This window comes from Marmota monax, unplaced genomic scaffold, assembly GCF_021218885.2.
Source record: "Marmota monax isolate L192 unplaced genomic scaffold, Marmota_monax_Labrador192_F-V1.1 WCK01_AAM20220418_F8-fsc00168, whole genome shotgun sequence".
In the NCBI taxonomy this organism is placed as follows: Eukaryota; Metazoa; Chordata; class Mammalia; order Rodentia; family Sciuridae; genus Marmota; species Marmota monax.
In genome coordinates, this window is record NW_026692492.1 from 187683 (window position 1) to 215636 (window position 27954).

Genomic DNA, 27954 nt, shown 5'->3' on the forward strand with positions numbered 1-27954 from the left:
AGCTGGAATATGGAACGCTGTCCTCTTAGACCCTGTGGCTGGCTACATACTATTGTTACTTTTTCCCACCTTAGTTTTGCACATGGAATAGGAGGTCGCTGATTTCCTTCACAATGCGGCAGTCAATCTCATTATTACATTAATGCCAGGCTATTTCTGCAAATTAGCAAAAATGAATGAGAAAATGCTATTATCTGCAGACTGAATGCTGTGAGGGATTGAGTCCAGGTCTCACACAGCTAGGCCGGTGCTCTACCACTGAGCTACATCCCTAGACCTCCAACTTACTATTTTGGTGGTGGTGGGGGGAGTTACCAGGAATTGAACTCAGGGGCACTCGACCACTGAGCCCCATCCCCAGCCCTGTTTTGTATTGTATTTAGAGACAGGGTCTCACTGAGCTGCTTAGGGCCTCGCTAAATTGCTGGCTTTGAACTCATGATCCTCCTGCCTCAGCCTCCGGAGTTGCTGGGATCACAGGTGTGCACCATTGCACCGGGGCCAACTTCTTCTTTAATGGAAATTGTGCCAGTTCCTTCCAACTCTGGCTTATTCTCGTATCTCAAGAGGCATTAATAATGTGCTTGAAGAGGTTTAATAGGTACCAGCTTTTCTTCATGTTGCTACACTAACGTGCCAAGTGAGCATAGGTTGTTTCACACCTAATTTCATGGTGTCGTAGTCGACCGTGTTTCTATCATTGAGCAAAAAAAAGAACCTGCAGTGCTAATTGTCGGCGTTCAGTTTCATGTACAAAACAGATTCTATTTCTGTGCCTGAGAACGTAATTTTTAAAACAGTTTTCCTCACACATAAGAAACGGAGCTTTCCAGCTGGGGATGGTGGCACACGCCTGCAATCCAGTGGCTTGGGAGGCCGAGGCAGGAGGAGCACAAGATGAAGGCCAGCCTCCGAAACTTAGTGAGGCTCCAAGTAACTTAGTGAGACCCTGTTTCAAAATAGAAATAATTAAGAGGGCATGAGGGCAGGAATGAAATCGAAACCCCTGCACTCAACGATCGAAACTTCTCATCACCTGGTCCTAACCACTGCTCACCTCCTCCAGGAAGTGATTGACTGGGTTCAACACGGTTGGAAGCCATCGCCCCTGGCTGGCTGTCCTCACTGCCTCCCGTGGGGGTGTGTGATAACAGGGGCTGTTTCGCGACCCCTTTGTCTGTGATTGTTGGCTTCTCTCTCTGCCTTGCTGGGTCTCTGCAGCTCTGCAGTGAATTAATTTGGGGGGATGGTTGCCAGTTTCATTGTCTTAGTGTCCATTGCTCTAAAAATCGAATCCCATCCATCACTGAGGGTCACGGGAACTGTAAGCATCAAAGGATCGTAAGAGATTCCTTAGCTCTAACACCTTGTTTTCTAGACAAATGCAAGGCTCAGTGATTTGCTCAGAGTCACAAATCAAAAAGTGGCAAAGCAGACACGTGTCTTAGCCTAGAAGTGAGAATTCTTTTCAGTTCATGTGATCAGAGCGAGTGGGGTGCTCCGACAAGACAGCATCAATGAAAACGTTTTCACAAATATTTTAAACAGGCATCCCCTGACCTCTGTTTGTCTGCAAAACAAAATGAGTTAATTTAAACATCTAAAATGTACTGAGATGAGTGTGGCATACCGTACTCACAGGTCAGGAGAAGAGAAGTTACTTCTTCATTATTCTCTAAGAGCAGAGCTTTGTAACTGCCTTTTCAAAGTTCCTGATTTTGTTTGGTGTCGTAAAAGTCAATTTCTTTAAATCACATGATTTTAGGATCTGAAGTAGATAATAAGTTCTGCCTGACATTGATAAAGAAATCAGGCCCTAAACTAGAGAAACTGCGTTCAAAATAGCTCCTTCTGCCAACGAGGAAATAGATACTGTTGAATGAGACTATGATTTCATTTTTAGACATCAGCATCCCTAGGACACAATCACCATGTCTGAAAGATCCTATTGATGTACCACTTACATTCTTTGTTTGCCAAGGTGGGGATCGGGCGGTTACAGGCATTGAACACAGGGCCATGTTACCACTGAGCCCTGTCCCCAGCCCTATTTTGTATTTTATTTAGAGACAGGGTCTCACTGAGTTGCTTAGGGCCTCGCTTTGGGCTGAGGCTGGCTTTGAACTTGGGATCCTCCTGCATCAGCCTCCCAAGCCACTGGGATGACAGGCGTGCACCACTGCACCCAGCTACCACTCACATTCTTGGTCCTTGAAATGACCTTTCCTAACTCCAGGGCTTCTTGTCGGTCTTTGTGAGTCAGTGGATTTATCTTAGATGGCCTTTAAAGCAACATTTCAGAAAGCTGAGATGATGAGTGACTTGTTATCACCCTTACCAGCCAATTGGCTCATACGGGTACTGAGAGCGATTATCCTTTCTCTTAAGAAGAAATCTCTAGTTTCATTTCCATGTTAGCAATGTTAAACGTTTTTAAATCTTAAGTCAGGTGATTCTATAAGTTAAGCTAGAATATTTGGGTAGAGGAAAAAAAAAGTTGCATTTGATGTGAGTTTAAGTTCCTGGGCCCCCTGACTCCTTCGATTCTGCAGAAGGAGTAACCCAGTTCCCGTTTTTAGCTAAGCCCCAGCAGCCTTCCGCTGGCATGAACTATGCTGACCCCGGGGCATCCATCTTCAAGCAGGTGGCCCGCCCATGATGAATTCTAGAGTTCAGCATCTACCCTCGGTTGCTCACCAATCCCAGAAGAAGGTAATTATCTGGTTAAAAAGAAAAACAAAATTCAACCCGCCTGATCAAAGTCATTGCTTTGTTTGAAAGAGGAGCCCTGCCCGGCATGTGAATGCACGGAGAGAAGTTCCATCAAGGGTCAAACGGAGGCCCACGAGGGTTCTCTAAACGCTGCTGGTCAGGGAGGTCACGCAGAATCTGTGTGAACCAGGTCAAGGTCCTCGACTCAGCCCCAAGAGGGCGGTTAACACTGCTCAGATCCACAGCTACAGATTTAAGTCCAGCTGTTTCTCAATATATCTCTCGGGGACTAGATTACTTAAGCCAGAGGGAAAAAACTATAATTATTTACATGCATATACAACTAGGAAATGTCGAGTTATCCTACGGTGTTGATTTTAGTGACTGGGAAATAAGTCACATCCTTTGTTACAAATGACGGTCCCTGCCACCTTGCCCTATGAGACCCACGCAGGCTGCTAAAAGTAGGAAGAGGCATTTAGTTAGAGACGAATGTTGCCACAGCTCAGTTCCTGATATTTCTCTAGAATCGGCCAGCTTGGGCCTCTGCATCCTAGCCGGGCAGGTCATGGAGATTAGAATTCTGACTTCGCTGGGGAGACACATCAGTCCACACCATTAGCACTCGTATTCATTTTTTTTTTGCCGCAATTAGTATCATTTAGCACAGTTCATAATGGACGTTTTGCTTGGCGCGCAAGTTCACTGCATTGAGCTCTTTCATTAAAAGACTAGAAAGTCAATGCATGAACCACCCAACATTACCTCTCAAAGCCCTAGGGAAAAGAAAGTAAATCAACATCCAAGGCAGTAGAAGACAGGAAATAATTAAAATCAGAGCTGAAATCAAAGAAATTGAAACAAAAGAAGCAATTCAAAAAATTGACAAAACAATAAGTTGGTTCTTTGAAAAAAAAATAAATAAAATTGATGATTCCTTAGCTAATGAAGAGAAAGAGAGAGAACTCAAATTAGTAAGAATTGTGATGAAAATGGAAATATCACAACACTACTGAAATACAGAAGATATTCAGAAGCTATTTTGAAAATTTATAGTCCAGAAAAATAGAAAATCTTGAAGACATCGACAAATTTCTAGAGACATATTTCTAAATAGAAGATGCCATCAGAAGCCTACCAATTAAGAAAAGTCACATTCTCGGCCGAGTTCTACAAGACCTTCAAAGAACAATTAACACCAACACTCCTCAAATTATCCCATGAAATAGAAAAGGAGGGAACCCTTCCAAACTCATTCTATGAAGCTAGTATCATCCTGATACCAAAACCAGATAAAGACACATCAAGGAAAGAAAAATTCAGACCAATATCCCTGATGAACACAGATGCAAAAATTTATGTATTATTCTAGCAAATCGCCTACAAAAAGGTATTAGAAAGATAGTGTACCACAATCAAGTGGGGTTCATCTAACATACAGAAATCAATAAATGTGATTCATCACATCAATAGACTTAAATACAAGAATCATATGATCATCTCAATAGATGCAGGAAAAACATTTGACAAAATAAAGTGCTATTTTTGTTTTACTCTTCGTTTCCTACCAGCTAATAATACAGTACTTTAATAACCACTGAAAATATATGTATAATATTTCACAACATATCAAAAGAGAGACCTGAGGAAAATAAATTTCAAGAACCCCACAAATAAAAAAAGTGTGGGCTGCGTCATGGGAATTTGAAAATTACATATGCATAATGTTGAAAATAAGATCAAATGTGATGGCATCTTAAGTCCAACTATTAGATATTTCCACGGCTGTAGAAATTCCTCTACAGCATTTTTGGAGTAACAAAAAATAACTGGCTGAAGAATATTACATAAATTTTGGTGAAACTATCAAAGAGACCAAAGCCCACCATAATAATTACATCACGGCACCTACAGGCAGTAATCACCCATTGCAAATATAAATCTGATGGGTGGTAGTCGCATTATCACATATTACGTAGTATGTTTTATGCAGTAGAAATTTGTAACATAAAATATGCTTCCTACGTAACTCTTGAACTTTTTCTATTATTTTATTGTAAAAATTCCTTTTGTAGATATTATCGTAATTTCCATGTTTTTGAAGGAGGCCTAGCGTGTTAGCAAATATTTTAGACAAAATTCACAAGTAATAACAGAATTAACAATTATGCTCTGAAGACCTCTGCCTTATATATGTATATTTAGTTTATTTCCCCTGCAGACAACAAAGTGGTTGATTCCAGGGATAAAGTTCACAGATTTCAGGCCAATGATCCAACAAACAACCTTATATAAAAGATCTGAATAAAGAAAAAGAGGGAACGGACCTTAAAAGAACTACTAGGTTGAGGAGATTGAGTTAAAGGGGAAAATAATTGCTCTAGTGATATTAGTTCCGAACACATTGGAACTAATTGGAATTTCCAAGATGCCATCACACTTTGAAGTGTGGCTAGTCCAACTTGGAACTGATGATTACATAGCATCAGACCTAAAGCAATTCAAAGTTAGCCACATGTGACCAGTGGCTGCCATATTGGACAGCCCCGCTCTGTCCTTTGGAAGAAAAGACATTGGCAAATCTCCCTTCCAATATCTCATTGCCTGTGTGTGCCAGTCATCTTGGTTACCTTTTCTAATGGATGGGTAGTTTCTTTGTTATAGGTTGGCGACCTCTGTTGGTTTTGATCATCTGGTGGATTTTGAATCTAATGAGAAGGAACTGGTGGTGTGAAGAGACCCAGCCATCACCTCCCTTCAGCTAAGTTTATGAAAGAAACTTAATTGCACTTAATTAAAAATGGAAATGACCAGTCCTGGGGGTTCTTGGTGACTTTCCTCAATTTACACATGTCCAGCTCAGGAACTGGAAAGTGATTTTGGTTCATATTTTCTCCTTTCCCCACCTCATGAATCCAGGGTTGCCAAGTCCTCTCATCCACCGAACCTCCCCCTTGCGGACATCTTTCTGCTTTAAGATTCAGCTTTGTGCATCTTCTCGTTCAGACTGATACAATCCCGTCCCTGCTAGAACTTTCTGCTTCCTCTCTCTCCCACGGCTCTTCATCTTGACTTCCAATCCACTTCATCACATCTTTCACGGCAAGAGTGTGCCTAACCACCTGCTCCCTTTGCTACCCCGCGGAGCTGTAAGAACAGAGGACAGTCTTACTGCTTCTATAGTCTTTATAGCAGTTCATGCAATGTCCTGCCTAGAATGGACGGTCACGGTTGCTCATTGAATCTTGCTGCAAGAATTGGAAACAGTAGGAGCCTAAAACTTGGTTTGGTGTTTTGGAACAGTGTAAATGACCTTCAACAAGGCTCGGAGTCTGACCCGGCTTCCGTTTCCTTACTTGTGCCTGGAGAACTGAAATGCACACCAATAGCAGCTACATTTGTGCGCGTGAGGATGCAGGAGAGCTTCTGTCTTAGTACAGGGATTCCCCTGATAGAATCGGAATACCCAGGCCTACGGCCCTCTGTGCCCCTTACGGGTGGCTGGTGTTTCTGTTCGTTGCTTGGGTTTCTCTTGCATAACTGAAAAAATTATCCATCTGTTCAGACCATACCCTATTTATGTTATAATGCATAATTTTTTTCAAGACATACATGGGTAGTGGGATGCATATAATTTTGCCTATTTTCTCTTTGATAAACAAAGACACATATTCAACCTAGCATGTACGACCGAGAGATTCATGAGAATATTTTTAAATCTAATCGCTTTCTTTTTATCTTCCCAGGAGAGATTTGAAAAGGTAGAACATCTCCTTTTAATCACTAAGTATTTGCAACGACACACACACACACACACACGCACACACACAAAATAACTCTATGAGACTAAAGACCTAAAAATAAACAATTTCCATTTCAAGCAATATTTGCAACCATGGTCTAATTTAATATAAAACACTGATGGGAATGTGGTTTCTTTCTTTTAAAAAGTTTACCAGTCAAACTTTGGTCTTGTTTAACTTGGCGATTTCCTCTGTTATACTGGGGCCGACTTGAGCCAGGGCACGAAAGAGCAAGAAATATTATCTCAGTTAAAGATTAATGAGCGCTCACATACTTATCACAGGGTGTTCAGCCAATTAAAAATAGCCGCGTCCTCCCTGAAAGCCCGGACAATCTGGGGTGGGATCGTCCCGGCCCACTTTCCTAGCCTGGAACTGTGCTGGGATTTTGCTGTGTGCTCTCCGGTTTCCAAGGAGCCTCCAGTGAACTGGATTTAAGTTTTGTTTCTGGGTTCGCACAGCTGAGCCAAATTTGATTGACAAGACTTTGCAGGGACGCCGCCGCCTGCCCAGGAACGGGGCATCCCAAGGAATCGCAGACAGCCTCTATGCACAGACGGACACCCAGACGAATGCAGTAACAAGTGCCAGCCAAGCCGCGATGAAGACAAAACAGGTGAAATGCGATTTAAAATCAGAGTAGTGAAAATCCAACGGAGATATGTAAAACTGAAGCACAAAGTTGGTGGAAGTCCCTCAGAAGGAAGGACTTCTCGGCCAGGTGCAGGGGTGCATGCCTGAAATCCCAGAGGCTTGGGAGGCTGAGGCAGGAGGATGGCGAGTTCAAAGCCAGCCTCAGCCAAAGAGAGGCCCTAAGCAACTCAGGGAGACCCTGTCTCTAAATAAAATGCAAAACAGGGCTGGGGAGGGGGCTCAGTGTGTGAGTACCCCTGAATTCAAACCCTGGTAAACCCCCCTCCCCAAAAGGGAAGGAGTTCTAAAGACAGAAGATTCTGGTGGCTCCCAGTGTTTCTTGGGATATCAGAGGCCCAACTTTCCTGTCGATCACTAAGTTCGCGGTGGATCACTGAAGTCCTGAAGTGTTGCATCTCCTCTTTCTCTGGATATGACTCCTTTAGCATACGCCTCGTTTTCCGGCAGAGTGACCCATTTAGCTGATTTCTCCATCTCTACATCTGAAGTCCTCCAGGCCAGAACTCTCCTTCATTCGTTCGTTGTTCACTTGCTTCTGGGGACTGTAGCCTCTCATTCCAGGCAGCACAGAATCCAAACGTTCTCCAGAACCCGAGAGGCCATGTCCCTGTCTCTTGTTTACGCTCATCTGTGATGGGTGTCTCTCAGCCAGTTTGGTTTCCTTCCAAAAAGCCAGGAATGACAACAACCTGTCCCTCTGGCCCAAGTCCCCTCCCTGCCACACCTGGGTCACCTGGGTGGCATCCACGTGCCCTTCACGTCCCATGTCGGAGCGTCTCTCCACCCGTAGGCTGTGCCCCAGTTCTCTGTGTATCACAATGTGCAACTGTAGGTAGCACTGAGTGATGATTCGAGTCCCTTCTCTCTCCCAAACGGACACTTTGTTCTGATATAGGTTTTTCCTTTATTTTGAATCTTCATGCAGTGTATATAGCAGGTGCGTTAACTATTTTTTTTTTTGGTGGGCTAGGGATTGCACCCAAGTCCACGGGCGTGTTGAGCAAGTCACTGAGCCACATCCCCAACCCTCAAGACCGTTTTTCTAATTAAATGTGCATATCTCTAACAGCAATGTATGTAAATAAATTTCCTAATATAAATTCATGCCAACTCTTCTCCTTCACACTGAGTTCTTGGTTTCTTCCCCCCCCCCACCCCCAGATTTCAATCAACATGTTTCTTGGAACAAGTTCAAGTTGAACTTACAATTCTTATGACATGGGTCTCGTAAGAATGAATTCAACTCGACAGGTCTTCTGGACTTACTGGGTAAAATAACAGTGGAAGAAAAATCTGTCTCTTTAACATGGTTGGTCGAATCGCTGAGGATTTCACAATCTTTATGGAATAGGTAGACTACCAAAGGTTTCGGCAAGTGCTTATCTGAAATCACTGTTTATCAAAAAACAATATGTATTTTATGTTTAATGTGGATTTCACTCTGAGCATCGGATGTCTACAATCATGTAATGGTTAATGTAATTGTCAACTTGATTGGATTAATATACACCAAAGAACAAGCAGCTTCTGGGCGTGTCCATGAGGGTGTGTCTACAAATGATGGGCGTATGGGATAGCCAACTGAAGTGGAGACCCTCCCTAGGCGTGGGCAGCACCGTCCAATAGGATGATGGCTTGGAGAGAATATAGGTTGGGAGAACTGGAAGCAGCTGCAGGGGTAAGCTGGATTCTTCTTGAACCTGTTGTTGATTGCAGCCGCTGTCATCCTCTGAGGATATCAGATTCTTGCTTCTTCACTCTTCCAAAGTGGACTCTGCCCGTGATTCTCCAGATGCCTTTGGTCTTGGACTAGAGTAGGGCCACTGACCCCTCTTGTTCTGGGGCTCCTGCCTCGTGGACTGGGGGCTCCTGGTCCTCCCAGCTCTCCAGCCTGCACACGGCCACTGTGGACTGTCCAGCTCCTGGTCCCGTGACCCAACCTAATTAGTCCCCTCTTGATAATCATGCCTCCTGTTGATGCTGTTCCCCTGGAGAACATATACAGATCCTGTCTGGCACATATGGCAAACGAGGGTGCTTTGAAATGTTTGGAACCAAACTGACAGGTCACGTGGACGTGTTCCTGCAAGGCACAGTCACGGGAGTCGTGACTGTGAACCCTCGTGCCTTGTGCAGTGTCCGTCATTGTGGCTGACCCATGCCTGGCACTGGAGCGAGCCCGAGGACCTGATCTCATGGTTTCCAGCTATGCGGCAGACCTCTCTGTCTGTGTGGCCTCTGCCTTGGGTAGGTCTGAACCCCTCCGTGACATCTCCGGGGCCTCATCTCTTGGGGATGTGAACCACCCCTGGGCTCTGTCCAGTCGGCTGTGGTGCTGACAGCACGGCTGTGACCTTCCCCTGCACCTCTCTGGTTTCCACAGGCTGCCTATCCTCTTGGCCACCAGGCTGCCTGGACGCTACTCTCACTGTAGCAAGGAAAGATCATTGAGGTCTCAGCTGTTCAAAGACATTGTTGTGTTTTTCTAGAAGAAAAGACTGGCTTGGGAATCTGAGGAGGGTGCCCAGGTCTCTGCCACTCGGTGGAGTGTGGAGACAGAAGAGATTAATTTTCCTGTGCGGTGAGACCATTTCTCAAACAAAGAGCTGCCTGTTCCTTGGCCACCCTGTGCTGGATCTTCCGTGGGCTGGAATTTTCCCTTCTCCATGCTCAATCCCCTGCTTTCTCCCAACCACAGGCATCCGAGTGTGGATTCCAGGGCCTTCCCAACCCTTCCAGCCTCCCAGGCATGCAGAAACGCTTCTTTATCTGGGATCCAGTTGTAGAAAACTGACTTGGCTGTTAGCTGCGGATGGCGTTGGTGGTTTGAATGTTTACTCTGGGAGAACGCAGCAAACACCCTTCATTCCCACAAGGAAAAACACTGGCTGAGCCCCGAGGGACGTTCCCTTAGACTAGGAGCAAACTGTGACATGTGACATGGAGATGATTTCAACTTCTCTTTGTGGGGGGGGGGCGGGGGGCAGGCGGAAACTGAGGATTGAACTCAGGGGTGACACTCTAAGCCGTATTTTGTGGTTTATTTAGAGACGGGGTCTCACTAAGTTGCTTAGGGCCTCTCTTTGCTGAGGCTGTCTCTGAACTCACGATCCTCCTGCCTTGGCCTCCCGAGCCACCAGGATTGCAGGAGTGTGCCAGGGTTTCAACTTGAATGTTGGAATGTTCTTCCACATGTAAATTCATAACCAACACCATATAGTGGTGCATTTACAGTATCTGCGGATGTCACCGGTATGCCTTCCTCTGTGACTCAGACGGAATTCATTCCACTGGACACCTAATCCCACTGGATATTACAGGAAATGTGTCCATACTGTAAAAGTTGGCTTCTTCATTCATTTGATAAAATATTTAGTGACTAAAATATTGAACAAAATCGATTTAAACTTAATATGGGATAGAACTCTGCTAACTGTGCTCTCAGTACAGAGACGGAATCATGAAGTTATATTTTTCTCTTAGAGATACTTAGTTCTGTTGTACATATCTGTAAAGTGCAGTTTTTAATACAAGGAAAACTTCAAACCCCCCTTTTATGTTACCTTGATTTTTTTTTTTCCTGTGTCAGTCTTTGCATACATTTTCCTGTAGGCCAAGGTGAAAGGGACACATAACAGTTCTGTGTCTATTAATGATATTTTAATATTACCCGTCACACCTGCCAATAATATTATACTGTTACCTATTATTAATTTCGTGCCTGGAATCTGGTAACACTTTGGACTGGTTTGAGGCTGGGTGGGTGTCGACTCACATCACTGTTGAAACTTTGGTGACCGGTTATCATAAAAGGCATCGCCTGCCCTGAGATTCCAGGGCCCAGAAGGGATAGGTACACTGTCAGGAAAGCCGCGTGGGTCAAAGGAAGAACTGTGGGAGATGTCTCTGTCAAAGGGAAGTTCAAGTCTCTATGAAATGGTTATTTAAGCTGCAAGAAAATCTAAAGGATTAGAAGATAAAGAGAAACCAAACAATAGCACAGCGTATGGCCCAAGACAGAGAAGAGGCTACGTCCCTGCGTCCTGACTTCACTGCGAGGCCCGGGGCCTTCCAGACAGCTGTGTTGACAGCATGGATCCACATCACCACTGCACCTTGCATTACCTCACCAAAAGGAACAGCAAGGAAAATCCCCAGGACACGTCTCATTAGCGATTCTTTTTCCCATTCTACACAAATTCCATTTCAACTCCCTGATCCCTTTCTCTTCTAAATGTGAAGCCAAGTTGATCCCCATCATAGAATTTAGCTCAGCAATGTCTTTCAATGTGAGTGGCAAAAAAGGTGAGTGTTTTAGTAAACCTCTTTGTTGCTTGACCCAAAGGCCTGACATGAATAATGGGAACAGGAAAATGTTATTTGGGGCTCATAGTTTTATGGGTTCAGTGCATGGTTGGCCGACTCCATGGCTCTGGCCCAAGGGGAGGCAGAACAAAATGGCGGCAGGGCCTGGAGGAGGAGAGCAGCTCAGGACAGGGCACCAGGGAGCAGAGAGAGCTCTGCTCACCAGGGACAGGACAGAGACCCCCCAAAGGCACAGCCCAGAGTCCCCCTTCTCCAGCCACACCCCACCTGCTACAATCACCACCCAATGAGTCCATTCAAGTGGATTAATCCACTGGTTATATCACAACTCTCATAATCTAATTGCTTCATCTCTGTATCATACACGAGCTTTTGGGGGACACCTAATATCTAAACCATAACAGTATGAATGACAAAATGAGGACTCATTGAATAGAATAAATCGATTCTGAATTACAATTAATATAGACACAGGCAGATGGAGGTAGTCGAAGGATTTATCTTATCTCCCAAAGAGAGAAGACTATGATAGCAAATGGAAAAAAAAAAAATATATATATATATATATATATATAAACACTTGCTGCTTTTACAAATCTCAGATGACTGTCTTTTTGATCTTATGGCCGTAAAACAAACACTTTGATTCTCACGTGGTAGACGGAACCAGTTCTGAAATCATCTACTTCACTTGTAATTCTCTATTTCTGTCACATCACTGCCACCAAATCCATATATGCTCACAGCCGATGGGATCTGAAGTTTTTGTTGGCATAAGCCACGTGGTGACAGATCTCTGGGTGAGTATCTCCCCAGCCCCGACAGGCTCCTCCTGCAGCAGCTGGGGGCGTATGCGCCCACCCCACACTTGGCACAGGAACTCTTTTGAGACGTTGTTTTTGTTTCTCGGAAGCCCTTTACCTCCTCACCTGCACGTTTCCTTTGCTTTTATTTCTTGAATTAAAATGTAAAAGGCAAACAGCCACACAGATGGCCCAGCCGGAGAAAGCTCAGAAACAAATACAACCTGTGTTGCTCCAGACTTAACGCAGTCCCTTAGAGAGGGGCTGTGGTCGGTGGAATTCTAGAATGTTCCAACCTCCCAGTGTCCTGCCCTGGTCCCCAGACTGTGAATGTCAGACCCCACATCACGCTTAATATTATCTTATGAGGACAAAGGGCATCTTCAAAGTGTGAATATGGCTGCTGAGGACTTGATTTTTGAGTGGATCCCAAGGGAGATTGTCCTGGTACATCTGATCCCTGCACACGAGAGTGTTTTCTCCGGCGGTTAACAGAAGGAGAAGGTAGCATGAGATGAAGCCAGCATGTCTCAGGAGAAAGATGTCCAGCCACGGAGAGTCAGCAGTCACCAAGGGCCTCCATTCCACCAGAGCAAACAGGTGGAATCTTCCAGGAGTGGGCTGCAAGACAGACTCATCTCCAGACTCCAGAAGACAGCTCAGACGAACACCCCTGGACTCTGGCCGTGGGAGACCCGAAGCAGAGAACCCAGAAGCACCTCGCTGAAGTCCTGCTCCGGAGAAGTGTCAGCTCATACTCGCAGGTGGACTCAGCCCCCACGTTTCTGGCGATTTGCTGCACTGACGCCATAGACAAGTAGGACGACGCCTTCTGTTAAAAGCCAGGATCCGCTGTTTTGACATCATTGGGGTGCTCAGTGTCCACTTGGGGACTACTCCCGCCTCTCCACTCTCTTCTATATCCTTTTAGTTGCTACACTGCGCTGAAAGTTTTGTCTTCCTGAAACGCAGCTGCGTCCATCCCATTTATCAGATGATCGCATCCCGCACCATTCACACGCACATTACCACGTCGATGGCGATCAAACACACATGTATTAACACACCGTATAATATTAACACATCGTATTCACCTTATGAGTGGGTCACCCTTCTCTGCTTCTTTGACTACCAAGCTCTCCTGTTGAACTTCAAGTCCTCCAGCACCTTCTCCAGTCCACCTGTCTACCCTGATGACCTTCTCTTGACATCAGGCACATCAAACCATCTCGTAGCCCCTCTAAGCTCCTAAATGGTCACACCTGTATGACGTTTACCACTGTTCCTTAAAGGCACTTAGTTCAGTGTCTTGTCTCCTGGAGATGCCTCCAAATGAGGAATGTGTACACAGAGTAAAGAGTATTTAATAATATCAGGGTCTCTGCAAAACACAGACTCCATAGGCACTAAGAGGAAAATATATATTACAAAACAGCATGCACGAGACGGTTTGCATTCTTGCCGTTAGGCTCGTTATCTGCTTATTCGTTCATTCATTTTCAGAAGAAAAGGAATAATGAGAAAGGAAGATTGGATTCAAGTGGTGTAAAACAATGTCAAATGCTACAAGCGAACCCTTTCTGTTCGTGGGATTAAGTGAAATAGAAGATATCTGATTTTTATAAATGCACACATTTTGCAGATTTTTAATTTACTGTTTCACACTCTGAACCCATTTGTATTAGCAACCCGCAGGATGATTTAATGACTTCCAGGTCCAAATGACCCACTGATGTGTCCTCTGCTGTTTCCTCCCACGCTCCCCAAAATGCGTTCATTGCCACAGGCACAACTTTGCTCTTCAATTTCCAATCTCATTTAGGCAAACAGTAGGGGTCAAATATAAAACAGATCTGAGGAGAGTCAAGTGAATCTCCAAACTGTAAGAAGGCTGGCTGGAAGAAACTTTCTTTTCTTTTGCTTAAAGCAAAATATCATACAATTCTGCCGTCTTGCATCAGGCGGTTTCTAATCTTGAGTGTAAACAGGTGAACTTGGAAGTATGTGACTTAGGTCAAAGTCAAGAGGAATGAAAAAGGTTTCACGTCTGTGCAAAACTTCAGAACAATAAGAATAAGCCACCAGAATGGCGGGCGTAAAAAGTCAGCGTAGATTACCAAGCAATGCGGGAGGGAGATTGGTTTCAGACACTTCAGGGGTGACTGTGGTTGTAGAAAACGGTGATCTCACCAAGTTCTTAGGAAAAACCAATAATAAGTCAATGAAAACAACCATCTTTGGCAGCTGGTAAGAGCTTAGGAACTATCTGCAGACAACTGTGAGAGAATCCTCCCAGCCCTGCCGCACACAACACTTCCATGTTCCGACCCCAGGAAACTGTGAATGTGTGACCTTACGTGGAAAGTGGGACTTTAGAGATTAACGATGTTGAGACATGACCCTGGACAATCTTGTAATCACAGGGGTCCTTAGGAGAGGCAGGTCAAAGGTAGAAAAAAAAAATGACATAAAGAAGGAAAGTTTGGAGAGGGGCCCTTTGATGGCAGAGGAAGGGGCCAGTGTGAAGAAATTCAGGTGTCCTCTAAGAGCAGGAGAAGGCACAGAACCTCTCAGAACCTCTCCCTGTTAGCCCAGGGAGACCCATTTCACCCTTTGGACCTCTAGAACACAAAGGTAGTTGTGATCTGTGGGCTACTCGTGTGGTATTTGTTACAGCAGCAATAGGAAACTAATACAAATGTACACATGAATTGATGGACAGATGGATCAGTGCATTTGTAGAGCTGACTGCAAAGGGTGCCTGCAAACAGGGCTAGCACCCCCTCCTCACCAGGGTTTCTGTGAATGTGTGTTCTGCATGTGTGCACCGTTTCTCCATGCCTCTCAGACATCCGGCTGGCTACTCGTGTCTAATCTTCTGCACATCCATTTTTTGACTGCACAAAGTAACTGAGTCAAGGGGAAGAAGACGCTGCTTGGGCAGCGTTTTTTTTTGGACATTTTATTAAACTGTTTTTGGCTTTTCCACATACATGCATTCCTGGCCCATTACAAAGCTAGAGAATGCTGTCTTAATATCAACAGAATTTCCTCTAAGCCCAGTTCCAAACCACACATTGGCCACTTTACGGGAAACAAGAACCATCCAGTCGACATCCTCCTGGGAGAGCCAATAGCCATCCCTGTGTGCAGTGGGCTTCACGGATGCCTTTTATTAATTTAAAGGAGGTGCCTGAAACATTTTAGGAACACGACAGTGGGCCACTCTCCAGGGAGAGTGCTCTGTAGGATGTGCTGGGTGAGCTGGAATAGAAAATTTCAGTATTCAGAGAAGTTCTTTCAGCATGTCAGAGAGGACTTGCATGCCTCACCTCATGGCTTAAACTGGGTATTTTGCTAGTCCTAAGGAAACAGAATGCACACGTGTGTGCACACACGCGTACACAGAGAACATGGCCCACGGTAGCGGGGTCAGCGCAGGACGTAACCGGATCCCAACGGAGAGACTTTATACAAACAGGAATGTGCTCCAGCCTGCCCTCCACCTCTGAGCAGGGCACCCCACCAACTGCATTCCCAAGAACAACTCTAATGCACAACCAGCCCGGAGAAAAACTGAGTGCAGTCGAGGGAGCTACTGTGACCCTACGCCTGTGACGCATCGCATCATGACCCAGCAAGTGCTGGACTATCTGGCCACACTCACCTCTGCCTCAGCCCGTTCAGCTGAGGACTGGCCCTGATGTTCGACATCTGGCCTTTGACCTGACACACTCTGCATAAATGCTAGTATAGATACCACTTAATCCTACTCTGCAATTTACCCTTGGAATTGATTCCTATATAATAACATCTCTGCACCTATTTACAAAAGATGAGATTGTGCTTCTCTAAGAATCCAGTCAGGCTAAACCCAGGCACAGAAATTAACGTTCTTAAATTTTCAATTACATTCCAAAGGTTTAAAAATAATTTGTTCACTGAAAAAACTCTTGAAACTGTTTAAATCTCTTCTAAAACTCGTTTTCCAAACCAACGGGCCCTTTCCTTCTTTCTTTCTTGATACCAGCCACTGTACCCAGGGGCCCTGTGCCACGTCCCCAGCCCTTTTTATATTTTATTTTGAAAGGTTCTTGCTAAGTTGCTTAGGAACCTGCTAAGTCGCCGAGGCTGGCTTAGCCTCCGGAGGTGCGGTGGGACCACAGGTGTGCACCACCGCACCTCGCTGGGCCCATTTCTTGAGTTAATACTACAATGTCACAGAGAAGGAAAGGTCATCTCCAATGACCGGGCTTGGTGAAAACATGACTCAAGCTGGCGATTTCCCATTTAGGCTGATCTTCTCCATAGATCTAATGATTTTCTTGATTCGGGAGCAGTGTTCTCCACAGGGTGACAGAGCACCCTTTTGCACAAGTTCAAGCAGAGGCTGCTCATTTAATTGGGTGACTTCCTGTCACCATTTGTATAGGTCCTGGTGATTCACAGGTTCACACACCCGATTAGCTCTTGGTCTTCCCCATGCACTCTAATTACAGGGCGTTTAAAGTGAGCACTCCACATGACCCGAAATAGCCACGAAATCATCTCGCTTATTTTCCCTCCTCTGTCCTTCACCCTGAAGATTAGAATCTTACTCTGAGAAGTAGTTAAAAAATATCTCTTGCGGCACCTACTTCGACCATCTTCTGGTAGGTGCACACCCCTCCATTTCTAAGGCCCCCTGTGCCGTTTCTGTGGTGAGCTGGTTCTCTTCCTTGGGTGTGCCCTTTGTACTTAATTCTCTGAAGGGATGAGGGTAACAGGCACCCACCCAGAAGGTATGGCCAAGAAGGGAGAAGGACTTTGGCCAGCCGCACCGTGAAGCAGAATCTCATTTTTCTTATTTCAAAAGGAAACCATAAATCTCTATGCACGTGTGCACGTTTGAATACAAGGGAAAGTATATGTATATATTCATGGGATGATTGCCTAGCTTTTTAAAATTTTAGCTCACTTCAAAGCACTCTGTGTGTCTTTCTAAAACAAACTAAACCAGTGTTTTAAAAGGGCATAGTGCATGAAATATTATATTAAGATATATTGTATTTTATATATAATATATGATATTAAAATATAAAATTCAGCCTGGGCAGCATAGTATTATATTATAGCATTGACTTTACCTGCCCAGAGCTCTGGGTTCCAGCTCCACACACCTCCAAAAAATATAAATATATAGTAAAATATATAAATATAAAATATGTGTAAAATATAGCATATGTATATATGTACATATAAAGTAATAATAACAACAACAAAGAAAACCGATTACACTGCTTGCTACTGTATTTTTCTCCACAAGGACATTATTGGACTTACACCTGGTTTCATAAAAAAGCCATTCTCTGGCTGTTGTGAGAAGTACCAAGAAATGGGACTCCAGAAGGAAACAATGCACTCACTAGTCCACCCCTTTGCATATGTTCGAGACGGAGAACAGAGAAATACCACTAACAAAACGCAAGGGATAGTACTGAGCATTAAAAGGGAATAAAATCATGGCATTTGCAGATAACTGGATGGAGTTGGAGGATATCATGCTAAGCAGAGTAAGCCGATCCCCCCCAAACCAAAGGCTGAATGTTCTCTCTGATAAGTGGATGCTGATCCATAACAGGGGGGCATGGGAAAAAATGGAGGAAATTGATTGGGCAAATGGGAGGGGGAGGGGAGGGGCATGGGGGCAGGAAAGACGGTGGAATGAGATGGACATCATTACCCTAGGTACATGTGTGACTGCACACAGGGTGCGACGCTACATTGTGTACAACCAGAGAAATGAAAGTTGTGCTGCAATTGTGTACCGTGACTGTCTCAACAGGACAGAGGAAGGAGCTATCCACGTTTAAACTATGACACGGACAGGAGAACTGCTAGATTCACCCGGAAATAACCACATCAGATTTTGAGTCAATCAAATTTGAAGATCAGATTTTAAGTCAATCAAAGCAAAGTTAAGGTAGCATTTTAGACCCAATAAAAGAGCTGAGCGTTTTTTACAAGAAATGCACTTGAGCAGATGACGGATGAGGGAACTATCCTGTTGGAAAGCATCATTTCAACAACCGTAAACGAATCAGTCGGTATCATTAACTGAGCACCTACTGTATTTGGCCGCTGGAAAGAATCATTTATTTCTGAACTGTCCTGATAGCATTCTTGTAGACAGGTGACTACGTATCCATTTCAATGACAAGGAAATGGGCAGTTTAAAAGTTACAAAGTAATCAGCTCCGGTAGGGAGACCATAGAGACAAAGCAAAGTCACTGCACACCAGCAGCTTCTCTGTCCTGTATCATATTCTGTTCATGTTTTAGAAAAAATTTATCACTATAAGGTACTTCTTAAACTTTTATTAAAAGGAAATTTCTCTAGCAAATCAAAAGCTATGTGCATAGGAATATTTATGCCAGTAAAAATTATGAGGTGCCCACGAAAAGGATTAGCAGTTCAGGTCAGGGTATGCTGATAGAAAGACAACATTTAACTTATAACTTTTGTTGTTATTGATCATACATATACATATGTGTATATAATATGCATACATATGTAACATTTCATGAATAATTTAATTCCTAACAATTAAGCCTATCTCCTACATATATATATATATATTTTTTTTTGATACCGGGGATTGAACTCGGGGGCCTTCGACCACTGAGCCCCATCCCCAGCCCTATTTTGTATTTTATTTAGAGACAGGGTCTCACTGAGCTGCTTAGGGCCTTGCTAAGTTGCTGAGGTTGGCTTTGAACTCATGATCCTCCTGCCTCAGCCTCCTGAGCCACTGGGACGACAACAGGTATGCGCCACTTTTTAAGATGATTTAAAAATCATCTTAAAAAGTGATTTTAGGGTATCTTCAAATTTTTAAATATTCTGTAGTTTTTGACATTGAAAATTCTATCGTGACCCGTGTTCAATTTGAACTTAATGAAAAATCTTCATCCAATTCACATGTGGTTAAAAACAGAGAGAATCGTCGAGTCTGCCATCTCACAAAATGGAAACAAAAAAGGTGAAGGTCATTCACGTCCCTTTCTCCCACCCAACGAAGCCTGGAGAGATGACCTTCTGCTATGAACCACCTTGGGTTCTTCAGATACCTGCTGCTCCTCCTCTGAGCCGAGATGTCCTTACCTGGAAAAGGATGCCCTTGGAGGGAAAAACCTTGTAACTTGCCTACGGTGGTGGAAACACTCTATTGATTTACGGGTCCTAGGAAGAAAATAAAAAGCAGAAATTAAATTCATTGGCAGAGCCTATGCACAATAATACCACAACAGTTTGGGAACAAGAATGGAGATCGTAAAAAAAAATACTGAAACTAGAACAGTTGAGCTAAGGATAAATCACGTCTGTGTATAGATTTTTTTTGGGGGGGGACGGTGTGAGCTAGCCAGAGTGGCAATTCTTCGATGCATACAGCAGATTAAATCCGTGGTCAGGATGAAGTTCTCAGCTAATGAGCTCACTTTCAAGGGGGACCTCCTAGGAGCTATGAGCTCCTGGGTGCACCCAGCCTTGGGGCTCACGGAGGTTCCTGCTGATGGCCAGCTGTATCTGCACAGGCAGCACCACAGACCGGACCACTGGAGACTGCAGGGGAGGAATCCGATAAAGGAATTGGAAGGGAAGTAAACAGAGAAGATGGGTCGCCCCCTAGTCTCCTGTCCACAGCAGGAAGTTGGTGAGGGATCCCCTGGGGGAAAGGCGTCCAGGGCACGGGTCATAAAGCCACACCGGATACTGTGCTATCAAGATCCTCATTAGCCCCACATAAAAGAAGCCCCTACTGCAGGTGATTAGGGGAAAGAGCGGTATAAAGCCCTAAAGGGGAGGATGACATCATGTCCCTTAAGTGGCAATCCGGGTGAGGTGAGACAGGAAGATGGGCGAGGTGCACATGACCCAGCATCTCTTTCCGGGATCTCTACAGATGTTTGGGAAGGGCTGTGGGATTCCCCACAGTGTAGACGCAAGCTCCTGTGGAGTTTATTGATGGACCGGGAGAAGCTGGACCCAGAGCCTCTGTGTGGAATCTGCTTTAGCGTCAAAGAGCACAAGGCTCAGAAGCATCGTGGTCGTGAGTGAGACCCCACAGTTCTGCTGCAGCAGAGCTGGAGACGGAACGAGGGCCACTCAGACCCCAGGCTCCCCACCCGTCTTGGTGTTCGCATGGCGATCTCTGCTCTTGGGGGTGTCCACTGGCTAGACGCTCCCTGCTTGCCGCTTGGCAGAGGACCACTGGACGTTGCAGGGCAACCACGCAAGGTGAGATCAAGAAAGGATCCTTCCCCCCAGGACTCCTTGGCTCCCACCAGTGGATGGACGTCACACCCTCAAGGGACAATATTCATTTCCAGATTACCAAGTTTCATTGTTTTCTCAGGAACCAAACAGGAGCGTAAATGTTATTCATTGTCAGAAAATTGATGAAGCAAGAACACTTTATTCTTCACGAAGAAGCCTGCCAACTTCTTAAAATCAGCCCGTAAAAGTGAAAGGGCAGATCCTCTTACAATCCTGTTACAAACACAGTCACAACTCAGTGAAATTGCAAGTACATGAAAATCACCTGACTCTCCAGTTAAAATCACAGTCGCAAAATTCATTTTATACCCCAGTGGACAAATCCCCTTGAGCTTCATACATCCTTACAAATGCGGAGGTTTCTTGATAGAAACGTCAACTGCATGGTATCAGTGAATTGCCATACCTTTTGCATTATAATCATAATTCATCCAGTTGAAACTTTAACCGGTACAGAGATTTTTGCAACTTTGGCTCAGGCACAGAAAGGGACAGGAAATAGCAGTTACTGGTGCCCCAGTGGTTGAATTTAGTACCCACATTATTCAAAGTAGCTTTGGTCTCCAATGTTAATATTCAATTTATTATGGTTAGAAATTTAAAAAAAAAAATCCCAATTTGCCTTCGGCAAACTTGCATATTTAACCGGGTCATATATCTTATTTTAAATAGAAAGCTAGTTAATATGTCAATTACCTTCAAAGAATATTTTCCATTATGTTGGGATTAACAAATGTAATTATTTAGTGATCAGCTGTATGTTTGAAGCTTCCCTGGAAAATTTAATATATTAAATATATTGCCATTTTCTGATTCCTAGAGATACTTTCTCAGTCACTTAAGTCATTTCTGTGAATTTAATAAATGCTACACACATGGACGTGTGATGTCTTCTCTTCCTCTCTCTTCATCTTAATCCTGGTGTCCTACCTGACTTTTATTTATTTATTTTGGGGGGTACCAGGGATTAAACTTAGGGTCACTCGACCACTGAGCCCAATCCCCAGCCCTGTTTTGTATTTTATTTAGAGACAGGGTCTCACTGAGTTGCTTAGGGCCTCACCTTGCTGAGGCTGGCCTCCAACTTGCGATCCTCCTGCCTCAGCCTCCCGAGCCGCTGGGATGACAGGCGTGCGCCACTGAGCCAAGTTTACCTGACTTTTGTAGTGATGACGACTGTGGTGCTTCAGTTTGCTTCTCTGAGGGTGGGATAAGCAACACAGTCACAACACAGCCACTTAGGTAACAATGTTTCACTTCTACCTTGTTTAACCTCCATTTAAAGGGGTTGGCACTGACTCCTTCCGCTAGGACTCTCTTTTGTGCCCATTATTAGGTTGGTAAAATGCATCCACGTCCAGTGTGCCTTTCGCGTGTTCTCTTCTACTGCTCTCTAATTTCCCACTGCCCAGTACAGGACAACAGTGTGGTTGGCAGCGACATTTTCAAACACTGCAAAAAGAGAGTGGTTGGGCGGGGGTTGGGGCTCAGTGGTGGAGCGCTTACCTCACACATATGAGGCTCTGGGATCAATCCTAGCACCTCATAAAATAAATAAAATAAAGGTATCGTGATTATCTACAACTAAAAAAAAATATTTTTTAAAAAAAGAGAGAAACAAAGCTGGCTATGGTCACGCATGCCTGTAATCCCAGTGGCTCAGGAGGCTGAGGTAGGAGGATCGCAAGTTCAAAACCAGCCTCAGCCAAAGTGAGGCCCTAAGCAACTCAGGGAGACCCTGTCTCTAAATAAAATACAAAAGAGGGCTGGGGATGGGGCTCAGTGGTGGAGTGCCCCTGAGTTCAATCCCCAGTACAGAGAGAGAGAGAGAGAGAGAGAGAGGTTCACAACCTGCAAGCCGGTGTTCAGGTTGCCCATGAACTTAGTATGCAAGTCAAGTGCACAATGTTCCTGCCAACAGGGGACCTCCTGGGATAGATGTAGCTAATCTACATGCAGCACCATTTTCTTCCAAATACCTTTATATATTCTGCCATCTGTTACAACCACCACTTATATAGATACTTATAAGATAGCTCATAGGAGTCCATGCATTACAAGACCATGCCTGACACCATAATCACAGCTTCTCTGTCTCATTTGAGTGGCTACGATCCACACAGACCTTGCTGAATTAACTTGGCTCCTCTTGACCCTGGATGAGTGTTAAATTCTCAATCTTTCTGCAAACTGTGCAGGCTAGCATGATGCCCCTCCTTCACAAGATCATACGAGAATGATCTTGAATAACCCCAATGACCCCATTGTGCGTCTGGGCCCACAGGAGAGAATTATGTGGACACATTTCCCCCCAACCCCCCGGAATCCAAGAAAGTCTTTCCAGCATTCTGAAAAGTCCCTGCAGAATCTTGGGTTTGTGTCATGGCCTAGATGTAAATTTCTTTCTAAGTGATTGGATTTCATCTCGTCTGAAGACTAAAATAACAGGAAATAACTCAGAGACCAAGGAATGAATTTATAACAGGGGGAACTTACATAAGTTTCACATAAATAGCTCCAAGGGGAGAGTGTGATTTTTAAATAGCTTCAACTATATTTGAAAACCAAAGAGACGTTATATTTGAGGAGTATCAAATGGAGGGAAGGAATAGTCCTTCGACTCCAAACCCACCTCTTCCCTTCTGTTCCGATCCTCTTCCCCTTTTCTTTCCAATCCTGGGAACTGAACCCAGGGCCTCAGGCACGGTAGGCGAGTGCCTGACCTCAGAGCTACATCCCCAGTTCTCTTTGCCTTCTTAGGGATATTGAATATCCCAAGAAGACTCTTCCAGCCAAGACCACGACCCCTAAGTTAATACATTCATGTCAGTTCAATTCCTAATTCTCTCTCTTTTTTTTTGAAATAGTTGACACATTCATTCTTACACTTGAAGTAAGGAAGTAAAATAGATAAGTAAATACAACTCGTTCATTTCCAACTTTTGACTTTTAAACTCTATTGTTCTTTGTTGTTGTTATCCAGTTCATAATTCTTATTTTGGGGGTGGTGGAAGTTAAACTCAGAGCCTTCCTTGCTCATGCTAGGCGACCACTCTGTCACTGAGCTGCACCCAGCCACTCAATGACTGACTACGTTACCTCTACCTTGCCATCTCCAGGTGGCTGCCTTGAGAATTTTGGCAATCCCTCACTCTGTCCACCAACATTCGGGGAGGACATGGTGTTTCGGTCAGCCTGTTCACCACTGTGACCAAAAGACCTGACCGTTTCAGAGGAGGTAAAGATTATGGTAAAGCTCATGGGTTTGGAGGACTCAGTCCACAGATGGTGAGTCCATTGCTCTGTGCCCAAGGGGTGGCAGGACAGCATGGCGGGAGAGTATGGCAGAGGAAAACCACTCACAACATGGCCATCGGGAAGCAGAGAGAGTCCCCTCACCACAGACAAAATACATATCCTCATGGCACATCCCCAATGACCCATCTCCTCCAGCCACACCCTACCTGCCGATAGCTATCACCCAGTTAATCCATTCAAGTGGATTAATCCACTGATTAGGCTAAGTGTCTCATGACCCAATCATTTTAACTCTAAACTTTCTTGCATTGACTCACACTTGAGCTTTGGGGGATGCCCTCATTTCTAAACTACAACACATGGTATGTGTCTGTCATTAACCCAAGAAAAGTATGTGTCATGTTGGTGACGGAGACGTAAAAAGTTTTTGTTTTTGTTTTTTAATGAAAAATGATTGCAAACATTGAATTGATTCTTAGATTTTCAGACAGGAACATGCTCAAGGTAGACACCTCTGATTTGCAGATCTTGCCTATAAGAGCATCCCCAACCACCCTTAGTTGCACACCTTTATGTGAGGACTAACTCTACTTCTCAATCTCCTTCTAAGTGAGGGAGGTGGTGATCTTATCTCCGAGGACAGTAGCTTCTCTTATTTTCATCTTGAGAGTCTCGATTCTCAGTGGGGGTTTCAACCAACTTGTTGACAAAGGACTGAATTTCCAAATCATCCATCACCCCATCACTTGAGTCTGAGTGTTCTTGAACTTTTAAATATGTTACTACTGGTGCTGGATTAATATCCACATTCTTGTAGTCGTTATGATTTCAAATAAGAAGCTGTTTAAAAAGTTGGATGGATACAACGTTTGTGTCATTCATTTTCTGACATTCATGCCTAAAATATAAAGCAACGCACTCTTTTTCAAATGCCAATTACTCGTGTATTGGAATGCAGATTTATTCTTTAGCTATTTAGATGTAATTGTATAGGACTTTGAAGATTCTAGTTCCTAGACCAATTCAAAACAAAGCTGGACACCCATGTAACAAAGATGTTACTGGGAATTTTCAGACAAGGGGATGAATTTAGTCTAGAATACTTTCAACTTCCCTTCAAGGGTGAACTTATTCTAAATATCAGTGGTTTTACTTGGTTTATGTTTTGAATTTTCCCTGGAGAATAAAAGGTCTCGTGTTTATCTTTAGGGATCTAATAAACACAAACCCGAGCCTTGGGGATTGACCAAACAGATTGATGGAGTTTTATTGGGATGGAACTACAATCTGGATAATTAGTATCCACCTACACAAACAGACTTATTTAAAAGGGTGGCAATTTGCCTAGTTAATTCTGTTTATTTTTAATGATGATCTTGCTTGAGTAGAAAAGATAGGAATTTTGTTTGCTGTTTACTGCAGACACCAGAGGGCAAGCATATGTTTGGCACTTTTTTTTTTAGTTATTTCTTGATTTCTTTATGGAAATATATCATATTACATAAGGAAACAACTGGCATGCTTTGTTAAAATAATTTTTGTTTCTTATATAACATCAAAAGAATAACTTTATTTCTTATGAATATTTCTCCTGAATTTCTTAAAAATAGGTTCGTTACTTCTCATGCAGTAAACCGCAGCGAGCCGGGCTGCAGGAGGAGACAAGTCTGCAGTCTGGCTTCAGAGGAGACAAAGTAAGAGAATGGGTGGTTTCCCATATTTCAGAAAACGCAAAAAAACTCTGGGGAAACAGACGTGTTCCATTGGTCAAAAATGCACAGGAAGTCTAAGTAAACAAACAGGTCCACAGCTTGAATGTTTCTAAGTCACCCTGTGTGTATAATCTGCATTGGATGGGAGGTGACGGGGGGGGGGCACTGTGGCATTGACTGACATCATGGCTAGACCAGCTGCCATGTTACTTCTTCACAAAAATTCCTCAGGAAGGCTCTGAACATCTGTGGAAATAAAGCTTAAAGCTTACTCATTCAGTCAACAAGGTCTGCCGAGTACCTAGTAAGTGTTGGCAGTGCAGATAGAAACGTCAACATGAATGGGCGCGCCGCACTGATAACAGACCACGCCAATCTGCAAAGACACACGGATCAACTGCCCACCTCCACCTCCGATTACGAGTGCTCCTGCAGGGTGCACCTCTCCACGGGATCCATCACCAACACCATCTTCCGTGCCTTCTGTTGGTTCTCCAAAATGGTAGCCCTTCCATCCACATGGACAAAAGTGATTCCATCTCCCTTTTCTTCTCTGCTTTACAGCATGTAGCTTATCCACGGGTTCCTTTAACGCAATCCATCTTCCCGACCTTTACTTCTGCCTATCCATCATCTCTGAATCATGGTCATCTCTGCACGCATCTGTCTCTACTAGTGTCTTCACTGTATCATTTATCATCCAGCTATTCATCTATCTCTATTATCGCTCTGTCCATCCATCTAATTCCTCTGTTCCATTTTCTCTTATCATTTGTCATCTATCTGTCCATCTCTATTATCTATCATCTGGATATCCTTCTCTTGTGTTATCTCTATCATCTATCCACCCATACATCTCCCTTGTCTCTCTTATCTATCCACCCATCCATCTGCCTGTTTACCATCCATCTGCCTGTCTATCTTCCTACCTAGCTCCATGCATGCCGGGAAGTTTGTGAAGACTCACAGGAAGCCATTCTTCCACAGAGGGAGTCAGGTGAGGCTTCACCACACTAGTAACTTGTGGCCCTTCTGCCCGCATGGACAAAAGTGACTTAATCTCCCTTTTCTTCTGTGCGTTACAGTACGCCAGCTTACCCACAGGGTTCCTTTAATGCAATCCATCTTCCCGTGAGTTCAGAAAAACCTCTCTGCTACACAAAAAATTTTGTAAAATAAATACATTTCTGTGAAATAAATGGATGCGCTTGACTGCAAGAAGGCAAGCTCACCGACTTTACCCCTCCACGCTACCAATGCAAACAGCGTGATTTTATGTCAACGATTCAAAGTGCACGGCGGGGATTCTTTGAAAACTAAGAAGGGAGATGTTGCTTCCGTTCACCATCATGAATATCAACACAGCAGAGGGATCTGGCCCTTACGGCCATGAACACCAGCAGCGGCTTCCACCCTCTGTTCTTTGGGTTCAGTGACCTACGAGACGCGCACCCATATTTGACTTGGAGACTCCTTTGAGTCCCCAGTTGAAGAACAGGGCCGTGTGTTCTCTTCACTTGGTTCTTACAGCATAGAAAACGTGCACTGGGTGGTGTGTACCCTGTGCATCAGAGCAAGGCTCTGAGCGTCCCCACCCAGGACAAAGGACCAAGTTCACTTACATGGAGGGTATCATTTCCCTCCGGTCCATCCTGGGCTACTTCCTTTGTCTATTCTAGCACCTCCCTGAATGGAGAGGCAACTGCCAATCATCCAACATGGTTTGGATGACTCTCTGCAAGCTACCCGGGACCTCACGGAGCTAAGCTGTGCCAACCCTTGGAAATGTCGGGCTCAATGACCTACAGGTCACAAATCCTTTCCCTTGTTGGAATGCTGCCGGTGCTCGGTATTGAATTTCTCTGTGTGCTGTACGATTTCAGCCTTCCTTATTCTATCTCCCCCCCCCCCACACCGATTACAGTTAATCTGCTGAAGAACCTGGGTTCTTTCCACCGCAGTGTCTTCCGCAGTCTGAGTATTGCTTACTGCATTTGTACATTTTGGTTAAACAAGCTGTTCTACTCTCCGCTTTTCTTGATATTTCAGAGGCTTGGTGGAAATCAGATTTTACGAGTTTGGCAAGACAATACTTGCCGTCCCAATTTTCTCACCAATAGGTATGTATTGGCTAACTTTCTCTTTTTAAAATGTAACCAGCCCCCGACAGTCAGTGCCTGTATCCATTAATTCATTGAGGGCTGCAAAATGGGGGGGGTGTTCTAAGTGGATCATTTTATTTATTAATTTACCTAGCAACCATAACTCTATGACTTTCATCTAGTGTTCTTGTTTTCCTTATAGAAAAACGAAGCTACGTGCTACGTTCTCAAGGTGACAAGGAGATGACCAGTCATCTTTACAATGCA

The 27954-nt window shown here is 44.2% G+C and overlaps 1 long non-coding RNA gene across 2 annotated transcripts in view; it reads right to left on the reverse strand.

The window, feature by feature from the left end:
* Positions 1–27954, reverse strand: part of LOC124092057 (uncharacterized) — a 317813-nt gene that overhangs the window by 143667 nt on the left and 146192 nt on the right. For both annotated transcript variants that reach the window (XR_009226700.1, XR_009226699.1), the window contains one exon: positions 19443–19520. This is a non-coding gene — a long non-coding RNA (uncharacterized LOC124092057). The remainder of the gene's footprint in view (positions 1–19442; positions 19521–27954) is intronic.